Source organism: Culex quinquefasciatus, chromosome 2 (assembly GCF_015732765.1).
Source record: "Culex quinquefasciatus strain JHB chromosome 2, VPISU_Cqui_1.0_pri_paternal, whole genome shotgun sequence".
NCBI classification, from domain to species: Eukaryota; Metazoa; Arthropoda; class Insecta; order Diptera; family Culicidae; genus Culex; species Culex quinquefasciatus.
Genome location: NC_051862.1, coordinates 29,326,454 through 29,342,220, shown reverse-complemented (window position 1 = coordinate 29,342,220; position 15,767 = coordinate 29,326,454). Strand labels below are relative to the sequence as shown.

Below are 15,767 nucleotides of genomic sequence, written 5' to 3'. Positions count from 1 at the left end.
AAAACACAAAATGGCAAAATGGCTTCTTTGGGCATACCGAAGGCACCAAAAAAGTTTCAGTCGGATTAAAAAATACAAAAAACAATCGAATGACCGAAATCTGAGAGAACTGCTCTCATTAGTTCGCCCATACAAGTTTCCATACAGTTTTGACAACCGTCCAGACAGAAAGGCTATTAAACTATTAAAAAATCTGTATCTTGCTGAAAACTTTTCAGAAAAGGGTCACACTCTAAATAAAATTTACCCATTTTTGTTTTACCTTTCACAACAATTTTTTAAAATTCTCATTTTTGGATATTTTTAGCCATCTTTTAAGCTATGGCACAAGTTGGTCAAGATAATTTTTTCGGTGTTGCCAATTTATCTTTAAAAAAACGTTGAAAATAGTCCTTTTTTGACTTAATTTTTAGATGTAAAATCGAATTTGCTATCGGAAAGAACTTTACATAAATTTCGATATCGTGCGCCGTTTTCATGTTATTGCCATCTAAAATTGTTTTTTTTTTTTTGACTTGAAGAGGTCATGACCAAACTTGACCAAGTCTGAACATTTTTTTTTTCGAAAAGATCAGCAAACTTTCTAGAAATTTGCTTCATTTAAATTGAAGATTGGACTCATGTTTTTCGATTTTCAATGTCAAAATATGAAATTACTGTGAAATTTTCCTAGCTTTCGAAGTCAACCAAAACATTTGATATGGTCGAAAATTAACATTTTTGGGCCAATTTGTGCAATTTCCTTTTTAAAATGCTTTTTTTTTCCTGTTATGGTACTGACTGACTGACTTTTCATGCAGGATGAATTTTTAAGAAATTTAAAGAAATCAGATGTATTGGATGAAGAATTTTGTGCTGGAAACGGTTAACCGGTACAACTATTCAACCGGTTGGATGCACCGTTAAAACCGAAATTGGTAAAAAATCAAATTCAAATTCAGGAAATTTGCAAAAGATACGTTAGACGAATTCAAACAAAAAAATTTGCTAAAAAAATGTTCAACCAGTACAATTATTGGACCAGGTTTTCTGAGTCGATTTAAATGTTGATAAAGAAAGAATGACAATGTTGGATTTCATGCAAAATAGCAATTAAAATTTGAAACTGTTGATAATAAAAACAAACGAAATACGTAAGAACTCAGGTAAATTTCGTGTTAAAATAATTTAGTGAAAATACACGTTAAAAATCAAGTTGTTAAAATTCACGCTTTGATTTCTCACCGCACAATTCACTGAATTTGAGAAAATACGCTGAATTGTCTCGACAGCGCCATAAATTCCAGCGAATTTTTAACGAGAAATGTCAGAGCAAAGTGCACGGCAAACGGTTTAATCAAAACCATTCATCATTCGCTAGACTGCTCTCACGTTTTCCGTGAAAACATAATCGAAAGAAGGAATATGGTGGTCCATGATGGTGGTTAGAAATAAATTTCCATTGCCAAATGCAAATATTTTCGTTTCTATGGGACAAAAAAAATATCTTATTAGTGACAAACTGCGGAAGGTTATTTGTTTTACTCGTCATCATAGTTTTACTTCCAGGTGCGAAAACTAGTACCATGGTGACAAAATTAGGAGAACGTGGCGAACCAGTTCAGCGCTGAAACATGCACGGAAATTGATCACGTACAACCAAAATTTAATTTTAAGTAAACAATTGTACAGTTAAACAATTAAACAATTTTACAATTTTATCAAATCCTTTTTTACAAAATCGCTGAAAGTTTCTTATTTTACTGTTGACAGTTGGTTATCAATTTCCTCTCAGTTTTGTTGCAAAGTTACAATAGTGACCACCAGATGTCTCCAAATTTCTCTCACTAAATTTGCTGCCAAAGAAGACATTACCCTGTTAATGTGGAAATGTGCCCATGTTGACATGGTCTTAAACGTTGAATTTAATTTAAATTCGTGCAATTAAATTTTGCAAACCCGCGTGCTGGCTGCTTGTAACGACTGTGTCAAATTTGTTCTTGAGCGTGGAACAGTGAGTTCAAAGGTTAATGAGGTGCAGCTGCTCCGTGTACTTACGTAATTTTTGCCTTATTATTGAGAAATTACCTGCAAGAGAAAAGAAAAAATATGAAATGTTTAAGTCAAATTCTATTAATCATAAACCACTCCACTCCAACATGCAATAATTTAAACTAGTTCCATTATCCAACAGTCGTTGAATATTGCAGGCAAACGCCTATCTTCGCTTCCAAAAATGACATCATCTTCGGAATTAATTGCTTTCCAGCCATTTTCAAACAAGTACCGAAACCGAAACAGTACCGAAGAGAAAACTTGACCTTTATACCCCCCTCGATGGTGGTGGCGGCCGAGGAAATCTCCACCCAAGGGGTAAAAGAAGCAGTTATCAAGTTGAATGAGCTCATACACAACCAAAAAAACGCAAAAAATGGTAATGGGACCTTTATTGGGACTAAAATTTAATTTAAATTATTGAATTTCTAAAAAAACCTTAAACATCTTTATTTTTTTCAATTTTGTTTAATATTTCAAAATTGTCAAAATTGTCAAAATTGTCAAAATTGTCAAAATTTTCAAAATTGTCAAAATTATCAAAATTGTCAAAATTGTCAAAATTGTCAAAATTGTCAAAATGGTCAAAATGGTCAAAATTGTCAAAATTGTCAAAATTGTCAAAATTGTCAAAATTGTCAAAATTGTCAAAATTGTCAAAATTGTCAAAATTGTCAAAATTGTCAAAATTGTCAAAATTGTCAAAATTGTCAAAATTGTCAAAATTGTCAAAATTGTAAAAATTGTAAAAATTGTAAAAATTGTAAAAATTGTCAAAATTGTCAAAATTGTCAAAATTGTCAAAATTGTCAAAATTGTCAAAATGGTCAAAATTGTCAAAATTGTAAAAATTGTCAAAATTGTAAAAATTGTCAAAATTGTAAAAATTGTCAAAATTGTCAAAATTGTCAAAATTGTCAAAATTGTCAAAATTGTCAAAATTGTCAAAATTGTCAAAATTGTCAAAATTGTCAAAATTGTCAAAATTGTCAAAATTGTCAAAATTGACAAAATTGACAAAATTGTCAAAATTGTCAAAATTGTCAAAATTGACAAAATTGTCAAAATTGTCAAAATTGTCAAAATTGTCAAAATTGTCAAAATTGTCAAAATTGTCAAAATTGTCAAAATTGTCAAAATTGTCAAAATTGTCAAAATTGTCAAAATTGTCAAAATTGTCAAAATTGTCGAAATTGTCAAAATTGTCAAAATGGTCAAAATTGTCAAAATTGTCAAAATTGTCAAAATTGTCAAAATTGTCAAAATTGTCAAAATTGTCAAAATTGTCAAAATTGTCAAAATTGTCAAAATTGTCAAAATTGTCAAAATTGTCAAATTAGTCAAAATTGTCAAAATTGTCAAAATTGTCAAAATTGTCAAAATTGTCAAAATTGTCAAAATTGTCAAAATTGTCAAAATTGTCAAAATTGTCAAAATTGTCAAAATTGTCAAAATTGTCAAATTTGTTAAAATTGTCAAAATTGTCAAAATTGTCAAAATTGTCAAAATTGTCAAAATTGTCAAAATTGTCAAAATTGTCAAAATTGTCAAAATTGTCAAAATTGTCAAAATTGTCAAAATTGTCAAAATTGTCAAAATTGTCAAAATTGTCAAAATTGTCAAAATTGTCAAAATTGTCAAAATTGTCAAAATTGTCAAAATTGTCAAAATTGTCAAAATTGTCAAAATTGTCAAAATTGTCAAAATTGTCAAAATTGTCGAAATTGTCAAAATTGTCAAAATTGTCAAAATTGGGTCCTAAAATGAAGCTTCGATTGCTGATATTATTGTTTACAACGATAAAGCTTATTTTTCTGAGTACAATGACCCTTTGTACGACCACAAAGAGTTTAAAATGGATTTTTAAATCAATTTTGAAAAATTAACCTCGCGTTCCTTCTTGACAGAAAAGGTCCTACTTGACAGCTCGTTCCAAGGGGACCATAGTTGATCCATCGAAAAAATGTTGTCTTGTCAATAACTTTTTTTGCATAAAAATGAAAAAAAGTGATCAGAAATGGTTTTTAATCGTGTTTTTTACCGTTGTACATAAAAACTTACATAGGGCTTTAGTACCCAATTGTCAAAATTGTCAAAATTGTCAAATTTGTCAAAATTGTCAAAATTGTCAAAATTGTCAAAATTGTCAAAATTGTCAAAATTGTCAAAATTGTCAAAATTGTCAAAATTGTCAAATTTGTCAAAATTGTCAAAATTGTCAAAATTGTCAAAATTGTCAAAATTGTCAAAATTGTCAAAATTGTCAAAATTGACAAAATTGACAAAATTGTCAAACTTGTCAAAATTGTCAAAATTGTCGAAATTGTCAAAATTGTCAAAATTGTCAAAATTGTCAAAATTGTCAAAATTGTTAAAATTGTCAAAATTGTCAAAATTGTCAAAATTGTCAAAATTGTCAAAATTGTCAAAATTGTCAAAATTGTCAAAATTGTCAAAATTGTCAAAATTGTCAAAATTGTCAAAATTGTCAAAATTGTCAAAATTGTCAAAATTGTCAAAATTGTCAAAATTGTCAAAATTGTCAAAATTGTCAAAATTGTCAAAATTGTCAAATTGTCAAAATTTTCAAAATTGTCAAAATTGTCAAAATTGTCAAAATTGTCAAAATTGTCAAAATTGTCAAAATTGTCAAAATTGTCAAAATTGTCAAAATTGTCAAAATTGTCAAAATTGTCAAAATTGTCAAAATTGTCAAAATTGTCAAAATTGTCAAAATTGTCAAAATTGTCAAAATTGTCAAAATTGTCAAAATTGTCAAAATTGTCAAAATTGTCAAAATTGTCAAAATTGTCAAAATTGTCAAAATTGTCAAAATTGTCAAAATTGTCAAAATTGTCAAAATTGTCAAAATTGTCAAAATTGTCAAAATTGTCAAAATTGTCAAAATTGTCAAAATTGTCAAAATTGTCAAAATTGTCAAAATTGTCAAAATTGTCAAAATTGCCAAAATTGTCAAAATTGTCAAAATTGTCAAAATTGTCAAAATTGTCAAAATTGTCAAAATTGTCAAAATTGTCAAAATTGTCAAAATTGTCAAAATTGTCAAAATTGTTAAAATTGTTAAAATTGACAAAATTGACAAAATTGTCCAAATTGTCAAAATTGTCAAAATTGTCAAAATTGTCAAATTGTCAAAATTTTCAAAATTGTCAAAATTGTCAAAATTGTCAAAATTGTCAAAATTGTCAAAATTGTCAAAATTGTCAAAATTGTCAAAATTGTCAAAATTGTCAAAATTGTCAAAATTGTCAAAATTGTCAAAATTGTCAAAATTGTCAAAATTGTCAAAATTGTCAAAATTGTCAAAATTGTGAAAAATTGTCAAAATTGTCAAAATTGTCAAAATTGTCAAAATTGTCAAAATTGTCAAAATTGCCAAAATTGTCAAAATTGTCAAAATTGTCAAAATTGTCAAAATTGTCAAAATTGTCAAAATTGTCAAAATTGTCAAAATTGTCAAAATTGTCAAAATTGTCAAAATTGTCAAAATTGTCAAAATTGTCAAAATTGTCAAAATTGTCAAAATTATCAAAATTGTCAAAATTGTCAAAATTGTCAAAATTGTCAAAATTGTTAAAATTGTTAAAATTGACAAAATTGACAAAATTGTCCAAATTGTCAAAATTGTCAAAATTGTCAAAATTGTCAAAATTTTCAAAATTGTCAAAATTGTCAAACATTTCAAAAATGTCAAAATTGTCAAAATTGTCGAATTTGCTGAATTTGCTAAATTTTCTAATTTGCTAAATTTCCTAATTTAAATTAAATTAAAATGAAGACTAGTCAAAATTATGTCCTCTCACCCTAACACCAAAAGAGATATGAAGAAGCCAACCAAATCAACGAAAATGGATTTCATCTCCTCTGCCCCTCTAGCTTCAAAAAGTCTTTCAAGTGATGGTTTAAAGTTGGCAACCCTGCCCGGAGAAAAACACCAGCCAATTTTCCTCGCAAATTTTGCTTTGCATCTTTTCCAAAACAAGAGATACAACAAAGAAGAACCGGCTAGCCCGAGGTCAGTTCCATTTCCGAAGGCTTTCTTTCTCGTGATATTTTTTTTTTTTTTTTTCATGCTTGAATCTGCGATTGTTGCAAACACGCAGCAGCTCGCTCGCACAATTCGCAGAATCCAATTAAAATTTCCGCAAGCCGGCACTGGCGATGAATTTTCCACTCTTTTTTTTCCTCTCGCTCCCTTAAACGGTGAACGATTGGAAAATGTTTAACGAGCGAAAACAAAGTGCGATTTGCTAAAACAGCTTAAATGCGTGAGCGCGAACGGAAAGTTCAATCAGTTGGAAGAAAGTATATCGATTTGATGATTGATTTGTTGAGGGGAGATAAGTGGTTTGAATGGTTGCGCTACTTGTCAATAGATGGCGGTGGTAAAAGGAAGGAGAAATGGCAATAAATTGCTTTCTTTGTATAATAAAGGGTTGTTCAAATTTTAAAGAAAGCAAAAGAAATGATCTCTTTAAATAAAATAGTAAGAAACAAAAGTTGGAAAAGCTACTAGCTAACAGATGGCGCTAGCATTACAAAGTAGATAGACAGACATAATCATCATAAAATGAAACTTGTATGTTGTCAAATTGGAAAACATGTTTCTTATCATCAAATACTTCAACCTTCCAATCATCACCAGATGGCAGAACCATAAATATGACAAGTTGTGCTACTCACCAACAGATGGCGTTAGCTTCACAAAGCAGACACGGTGATTTTGTGAAAAGAAATGACAATGGTATAATCCTGTTTCAATGCTACTTTAACTTTTCCAAGTATAAAACTAATACAATTCAAGAAGGAAATGCAATCGCTAGTCTCCACCAGATGGCAGCACCTTCGGTCAAGAGACGAACAAACTAAATGCTTTCAGTGGCTAATCTGCATGATTAGGTGCTCTGCTAAACTGCAACAACAAAAAAAAACAACACGCCGAAGATCCACCAGACCGGGGCAGTATATCAAAGCCCGCGCGCGCCCTACTTTCTACTATTTATCGCAACTGCAACGGCCAACTACTAGCTCTGAGTAGGGAAAAACTTTCTGCAATTGTTTCGATTTGCGCGAGTCTGGTGGATTCGGTTATACAATCCGCCAGACCAGACCAGACTGTGCGAGGGAGTTTAAGCATGATACTCCACGCCCAGGTTTTTTAACGTTGGCGCGCGTTTCTGCTAAGACACGATAAGATCGATATTTATTGCATCTTTAGGGCAAGTTTGAATTGTTCGTACTTTGGCTACCGCCTACAACAGTCACACACAGAGTGTACGAGTTGGCTTATAATGTTGCAAATTGTGTGTTATTCTTCCATTCAGGGTTTCTGTTTCGGTTCAATTGGCAGCGTGAAGGTGGATCGAGTAGAAACACCTGGTGAGAATTTGGTAGCGAACGCATTTCGTTGAAATTGGTGCTTCTACTGCCTTATTTTTACCACTTTAATTTGTTTTTTATGTTTTTTGGTATATCTAAAAAAATCACTATAAATCTAGCATAGCATAGCATAGCATAGCATAACGGGTCTGCACCACGCTGTAGGGGGTGCCACAATGGTCAATTCAATATTCTTAGACAATTTGAATGCTGCCCGGTACATCCAAAAATATCTAAGAACGTAAATTTCCACACTGTGCTCCAAGGCTACGCCCATACAGTCCCGTGGGGATTTGGGAGGGGATGTTTTTGTTGTTCACTAGTGGCAAAAGTGCAGGGAACCCATGCGACTTTTAAAAGTGAACGGAATATTTTTGGGAAGTTCGGAATGAGGGTTAGGGGAATTTCATCGGGCCGATGAAAATGGTTGAATGCGTAATGTATTAAATGGTTTGGATGTTTGTAAGTGTAAATGTGAGTCTGTATTGTATTATATAATAAACATATAGTTTTATAATAATAATAAATAATAAATATAATAAATATAGTAAATAGAATGAATATGATAAATATAATAGATATAATCTAGATGATTCCAGGAAGCTGTAAAAAAATAGTAATTTAAAATACAAATGCTCCGGATGTTTCCCATGCTGTTTTAGAAAGTTTCGTTAATTTAAGCAATTTAATCATACATGGTATGAGGAGATGGTATGTTACAGGAAAGGAATAGAATAAGGAATAATATGAAGATTTAAATAAATCATATAGTGAGTACATGTAGACATTTAATTTATAATAATTCCAGGAAGCTGTAAAAAATAACAATAATTTGAAAACTAACACTCCAGATGGAACCACAAATAAAACAATAGAGACACAAGAATTCAAACACGCGGCTTCGCACCTTCCACAGAATTCGACATGAACGCGAATAGAGCTTAAAAAGAACACCACAAAAATCCATCTACCCGGTACTGCTGTTCGCACGATACTGCTGGATTTACAAAGTATCATTATGCTGTGTAAAAGACAAAAAAAAAAGTCTATCATAAGTCTGTAAGCTTGCAGACTTTCTAGTTTTGCTCGTTATTTTAGCAACACTGACTTGAATCTGTCAGACGACAGATGCCAGACGTTACATCTGTCACAATTCAGGGAGAAAGAGAAGTTTCTCAAATGATACCTCTCACGACGAGGGTATCGCCGTCTCGCTTTATTCCATCAAGGAACGCACTCACCCGATTGAAATCTCCGCCGCCAGAACTGTGAGCCATTCTTGCTCTCCCCAACATTAGGCGCCCTTTACCGACCCACTCCAACTCAACTCCTTTCGGCTCGTGCAAGGTCATCTTCCGGCCAAAGACGATTCCAAGCACCACACACAACCACGACATCTCTATCTCTTTCTCTCTCACACACACTCTTCACATTGGGGTCGCGTTGAAAAATCGGTTGTTTTCCCAACAAAAGTAAATCACTCCAAAAAACGGAGAACCCCATAATTTTATGAAAACTCCACTTTCTCTCAAAAGCCCTTCACGAAATCCTTAAGATACACCAGTTTTCCTGCGCAAAAAACACGAAAAACCACACTAAATTGTCTAAAATATTCGCGACGACAAAGATCACAACCGAAGCCAAGATGGCTGCTCCTTCTCCTCCATCTAAAAAATCACTATAAATCTTTCGAAAAAAAAAATAAAAAAATTTAAATAACAAGTCATAGTCTCAACATTTGAAGGCGAAAAGTGTTTAAAAATGCATTTTACACTAGTTCAGTTGTCTTAAAAAAATGATAGATTTGAAGAAAACAAAAATGTTTAAAAAAAAACAAAATTATTGCAATACAAAAGATTGAACATTTTTCTAAAATTCCAAAGATTTTTAAATTAGCCCAACCATGCTGAAAAATATTCTAAACGCAATCGAATGCATTTTAAATTGATTTCAATTGATTGCTCTTAAATTTCCATTTAAATTTAGATGTTTTTTGAAAAAAAAAAAAATTTAAGATTTTTCCAGCGAGTTTTGACAAAAACTTTAAATCAAATTTTAACCAGCCAAATCGAATCACGAAAAAAAAATTGGTCTTGTTTTTGATTGTTGAACTTTAATATGACCCCAAACATGCTATAAAGTGATTTAGAATTTTTAAATCCAATATGACGGCCAAAATGGCGATGTGAAGTATTGCAAAAATGTATTTTTTTTTTTCTTAACTTATTTTTATTAGGTGGGTAATTCTCTACCAACTCACACGAAATCGAGAAAAGTTGCCCCGACCCCTCTCCGATTTGCGCGAAACTTTGTCCTAAGGGGTAACTTTTGTCCCTGATCACGAATCCGAGGTCCGTTTTTTGATATCTCGTGACGGAGGGGCGGTACGACCCCTTCCATTTTTGAACATGCGAAAAAGAGAGGTGTTTTTAAATAATTTGCAGCCTGAAACGGTGATGAGATAGAAATTTGGTGTCAAACGGACTTTTATGTAAAATTAGACGCTCGATTTGATGGCATAATCAGAACTCCGAAAAAACGTATTTTTCATCGAAAAAAACACTTAAAAAGTTTTAAAAATTCTCCCATTTTCCGTTACTCGACTGTAAACTAACTTTTTAACTTTTTGCGCTTCTCTTTGTTTCGTCGATCGTGTCTGTCGCGGGTGACCATGAACGGCCATGATCGATGACGACCACCTTTTTCAAAACTTTTTTTCGTAAAATCGCGATAACTCGTGATGTTTATAAGCAAACCCCTTATGTCTCTATATCAACATTTTTGTAATTGTCTGATCTACAACTTTGTAGAACATTGTTATACTCTAAAAAATTACCCTGCAAAGTTAGAAAAAACACGAAATTTTAAAATGAAAATTTTTGTTCTAAATGAAAAAATTACCCTTCTGGGTCAATGATTCGAAAAGAACATTCAATTTCCCATAAAATGACATGCTTCAAAAAATTTTACAGTCGAATAACGGAAAATGGGAGAATTTTTAAAACCTTTTAAGTGTTTTTTTTTTCGATGAAAAATACGTTTTTTCGGAGTTCTGAGTACGCCATCAAATCGGGCGTCTAATTTTACATAAAAGTCCCTTTGACACCAAATTTCTATCTCATCATCGTTTCAGGGTGCAAATTATTGAAAAACACCTCTTTTTTCGCATGTTCAAAAATGGAAGGGGTCGTACCGCTCCTCCGTCACGAGATATCAAAAAACGGACCTCGTATTCGTGATCAGGGACAAAAGTTACCCCTTAGGACAAAGTTTCATGCTAATCGAAGAGGGGTCGGGGCAACTGCTGTGTGAGTTGGCGGAGAATTGCCCAGGTCCTTTTAACAAATTGCAAAAATGTATTTCGTAAGCTAAAAGGTCTACAACTCAAATTTGACTAAAATAGGGTCGCAGAACCCGAATTTAATGTTAAAAGTTAGAAAGTAAAAAAAACGATTTTATCATGATTCGATTATCCGAAGTCCCATACATACCTTCGGATAATCGAAAGTTCGGACAATCGAGTCTGGACTGTACCATGAAGCTAAATTTGCATGGATTTCGAAAACATTAGGGTTCTTTAGATAAAATACAAAAAAAAACCACAACTATTTTTTAATTAAAAGCCAAATTTAGCACAGATTTCAACAACAATCAAATTATTTGCAACATTTTCCCAAAATATTATATTTTTTAAATACTTAATTTTAAACGATACACATTATTTTTTATAAACGATTTAAATTCCATAGACAACAAAATAAAATGCAAAAAAACACAATTCGATTTATTTTTAACAAACAAAAAATTATATTTATAGAGTATGAATATCAAACATTATAGTCTATTGTTCACAGTATGAAAGATTTTCTTACGAAATTCTATTTTTATTTTTCAAAATTCCGTTATTTGTTGGAGCCACCCAAATTTTAGAACTTTGCTTTGTGAATGTAAAACAACGCCTCATTTTACATGAATTTTCTCTGCATGAAAATTTACGATATAAATTTTTTTCACAAAAAAAGTATTTATTTCAATCTAATATTTTCAGGAATAGATAAAATATGATTGAAAAATACAAAATACCTTTTGTTTTAAATATTTGAATTCTTATAAAATACGATATACGTTTCAAGTGTAGCCATAGTTTTTATAGGTTTCTTAAACACAAAAATTATAAATTGTATAAAAAACTGAAATTGAAAAAATACTCATTCTTTTATATGACATAGATTTCCACACCACAAAAAAATCTTAAATGAATACTTTTATTTTTGAAATATTTCGTTCTTTTAATGGCAAATAAAAATAAATAGTCAAATTTCCGGAAAAAAATCAAATTTTCGTTTATTGCAACATGGATTGCAAAAATAAACCAGGTTTAAAATAAATTCAAATAAAACACTCAAATTGTCCCAAATTTCCATATTTTTTAAGCAATTTTTTTTTGCAGACTTATTTTTTAAATGCTCAATTTTCGTAATTTTAAAGGTGTTGAACTTAACCACATTTTTCATGGATTTCTACAACATATCTTTTTAAATACATACATGTCTTGCTAAAATACGTACAGATTTTTTTTTAAATGAACTATTTCTTTAACAGTAAAATTTTTATATAGATTTCCACGCTGTTCTGTACTGAAACTAAAACTTTTCCATTGATCCGTATTTCTTATTGCTCAAATAAACTAAAAAAAAAGTCTCTGAAAACACAATATTTTTAGTAAAAATTTCGTATAATGGTATGAGTTTTCAGAAAATATCATATTTCTCTAAATGCTCATATTTTCATCATTTACAATATGGTTTGTCAAACGTTTTCAAATTTCACATGGGTTAACAAAATTATGTTTTTATTAAATTAAATATTTAAATAGAAACATACATATTTTCTAAAACAAAAAAATAAACATATATTTTAGCTAAATTTCTTTAACGGTGCCCAGTACCCAAGGAAGTTGTCGTCTTCTTATTACAAAATTATCAAACTTACGGACCCAATCCTGCAACAATCTGATTGTAAAAATAGTCAAACCTTTTTGTAAATAACTTTGAAGACAGTACTTTAGGGGATGAATAAAAAATCATATCGATAGTTTCCGTAGTTTTGATTATACGAAAAGGTCTGTAACCAACATCTTGGTGCAAAATCCTGGTAAATGCAATATAAAGAACTGAATTTTAAATTTGATTCACACAACCTTCCACAAAAGACATATTTTACAAAAACCGAAGATTTTTATAATTTGCAGTATGGGTGTCAAACGTAAAAAAAATGTTTTGATTTCCACAACATAAAAGTTTTTTTAGATAAAATTATCAAATTACACAAAAAAAAATAATACCCTAGCATGGGTAAATAACAAGGGAAATGCGTAATAATACCTTTCTCTGGTATCAATACCAAATTTTGGTATTCCTGGACCCTTTAAAATTTGTCTTAAGGATTATGCAAGAGCAAAATGTGGTATCATACCAATTTAAGGTATTGTTTTGATATTGCAAAATTGCAGAATTTGTCAATGATCGAACACCACATTTTGGTATTCTTTTGGTATTACAGTATTTTATCAAATTCCTCTGCAACTATGGGAAAATTTTGACCAATTTTGACAAAATAATTAATTTTGCGCTATAATGATGTCTCAAAGCGAATGCTTTCATTCAAAACTGGAAATTTCAAACTTGATTTTAAACATTTTTGATATACCCCCTATAGAAATGACTTGAAATTGTGGAAAATTTTCTAAGTCAGGATGGCACATTTTGGTATTATTTGAATATTGAAAGGTTTCATCAATTTTCTCTGAAACTATGGGAAATTTGTTAAAAAAAATTTACGAGTTAATTAATTTTGCGCTAAAATGACTTGAAACCCAAAATGTTAAAGATGATTTTAAAATTTGTGTGATATACCCACTTATATTTTTTCAAAAACGTTGAAATATCTCTAAGTCGGGATAACCAAATACTTTGAAAAACGAGTCAATCGACAGATTAATGAATTTTGGTGAATTTCAATTCAGTTTCATTTTAATAATACTTATTTTTCAATCTTGTTATTTTTCAGAAGCTTCAAGAACTTCAAGCACAGGCCGTTCATCAATGACAAATGCATTCGGTGTGGTGAAGAATATCACTAATAACAACATGGAATCATCAGGTGAGTAGATTTTTGCTGTTGCATATGAATAATTTCCGTTTTTTCACTAACTGCAACTGCTGCACTAAAAATGGTAAGAAAATACCAAATTTTGGTATTACTTGTTCAAATACCAGCGACCGTAATGTGCTCTTGGTTGCCCAGTAATAGATGGTAAAATACCAAAATCATGTATGTGAAAGACCACAGAAATACCAAAATATGATTTTCCAAGGGCGCGGGAATACCTAAAAATAAAACCATGGCAATAACAAGTTTTGGTATTCAAGCAATGTTCAAAAATCCAGAAGACCTCAACTTGGTATTGAAATGGTTTTATTTTGAGGTATTATTTTACCCTTGAAATAACATGGTTTGGTATTGTTGTGCCCTTACACATAGGGGAAGGTGGGGCAAGACGACCATATGGGGCAAGAGGAACAATCGCTCGTACGGCCGTAAGTTTTACAATTTTGATTATTTCCAGTATGAGGAATTGTTGCTAGCAGTGCAATTAACTAATTCTACTACCACGTAACCGCCAAAACGACGTAAACGCCACGGAGCATAAGATTTAATGAAGTTTTTTAAAAACCTTTGTTTTCTTATAATATTTGGAAAGTACAAAATAAGGCTTAGGGTTCGTTTTAAGGCTCATTTTATCAAAATCCTATTTTTCCTAGATCAGTAGTGTTCCAACCAATGATTTGCACCTATTAGAAAGTATGATTTAACTTTTGGTTTTTTTGTTGAGAGCTTTTAGAAATCTTGTTCAGGTGGGGCAAGTGTACCATATGGATTTTTAGTATGGAAAAAATACGAATTTCTGCAACAACATATTTTATTGGGAAATAAATACAAAAAAGTTCTTAAAAACTGATAAACAATTGTTAAAAAAAAAGTTCCTACAAAATAAAGTGATACTATGAAAATTTACTATTTATCATCTAAGCAATAATTTGTTTTCGTAAAAACGATCAAATTTTTAGTAAAATATTATTATTAAACCTAAAAGTGAAAGAAACGTTTTAAATACATTCTAATCTGATGTTTCAAAGTGATAGCAGTTCACTTGTTAGCAAATTAACATGTTGTTTCATGCATCGTTCCTCTTGCCCCAACGGGTTGTTCGTCTTGCCCCACTAGTTGAGTAGAACGTACGGAAAATCAGAAATTTTAAAATCAATTTTGACATTGAAAAACAGGATTTTTTCAAAATTTCTTCTGTCAAAGTCTTAGTCAAGACCTGAAATAAGATGATTATGAAAAAATCCGACAGATGTTTTAACGTTTTAATGGGTTTTAACGAGGATTTCCTTAGCTTGTTACACTTGCCCCACTTTCCCCTACAAGATTTTGGTATGATTTCATGGTATTTTACCATCTATTACTGGGCAACCAAGGGCACATTTTGGTCGCTGTTATTTGCCCAAGTAATAGCAAAATTTGGTATTCCCGTGTTATTTACCCCTGCTCGGTACCGTCATCAGGAGTGACATTGGGTCTGGTGGTGAGATTGGTTCATACAAAAAAGCAAAAATTTCTATGACCCAATCTTACCCCCCAGACCTAATGTCACCCCTTATGACGGTAGTATATTTTTCAGTAATATTTAATACATTGCTTAGTTTGAAAGTCCCGAGAAACCCTAATATTTCCACAGCAATATCTTAATTTAAAACTATTTTTTTTTTTCAAATATTCCGTAATAATGTTTCTATTTTTTTTTTTTTTTTTTTTTGAGTTGTGTTTTTCTATTATTATTCACAACTTCATTCACATTGTTTACGTTTAAATTTCATTTGTTATAAATGTAGGTAACCGTTCAAAAAGTGGTTTCACCAAACAGTCGTTCGAATGCTTGTCTAATTTGTCTCAACACAAAGCCGCTTCCGTTTCCGACCACTAACGCCATTATTTTCCAGCACACTTCATCTGGAAAATCCCTTCCCCCGAAGCAATCAATCTCCTGTTCGTGCTCGCGAGTTCACCCCTCTTTTGAAAAGATGGAACTTTCATGATATTTTTAAGAGATGAATTCAAATTCAAAGAAATAATTTAAATTTGTATTTTCAAAGTTGATTGAAACTCTCAAATTTGATTTAATTTTTCTTACTAAACGCAATTTCCTAAAATATCACGTTTCAATTTGAAGGATGCCAATTCAGAAATGCGGAGCAAAAGGTGCGTCC

General features: G+C 31.1%; 1 protein-coding gene across 9 annotated transcripts in view; it reads right to left on the bottom strand.

The window, feature by feature from the left end:
• Positions 1-15,767, bottom strand: part of LOC6052639 (protein phosphatase 1 regulatory inhibitor subunit 16B) — a 224,324-nt gene that overhangs the window by 118,606 nt on the left and 89,951 nt on the right. The window lies entirely within an intron of this gene.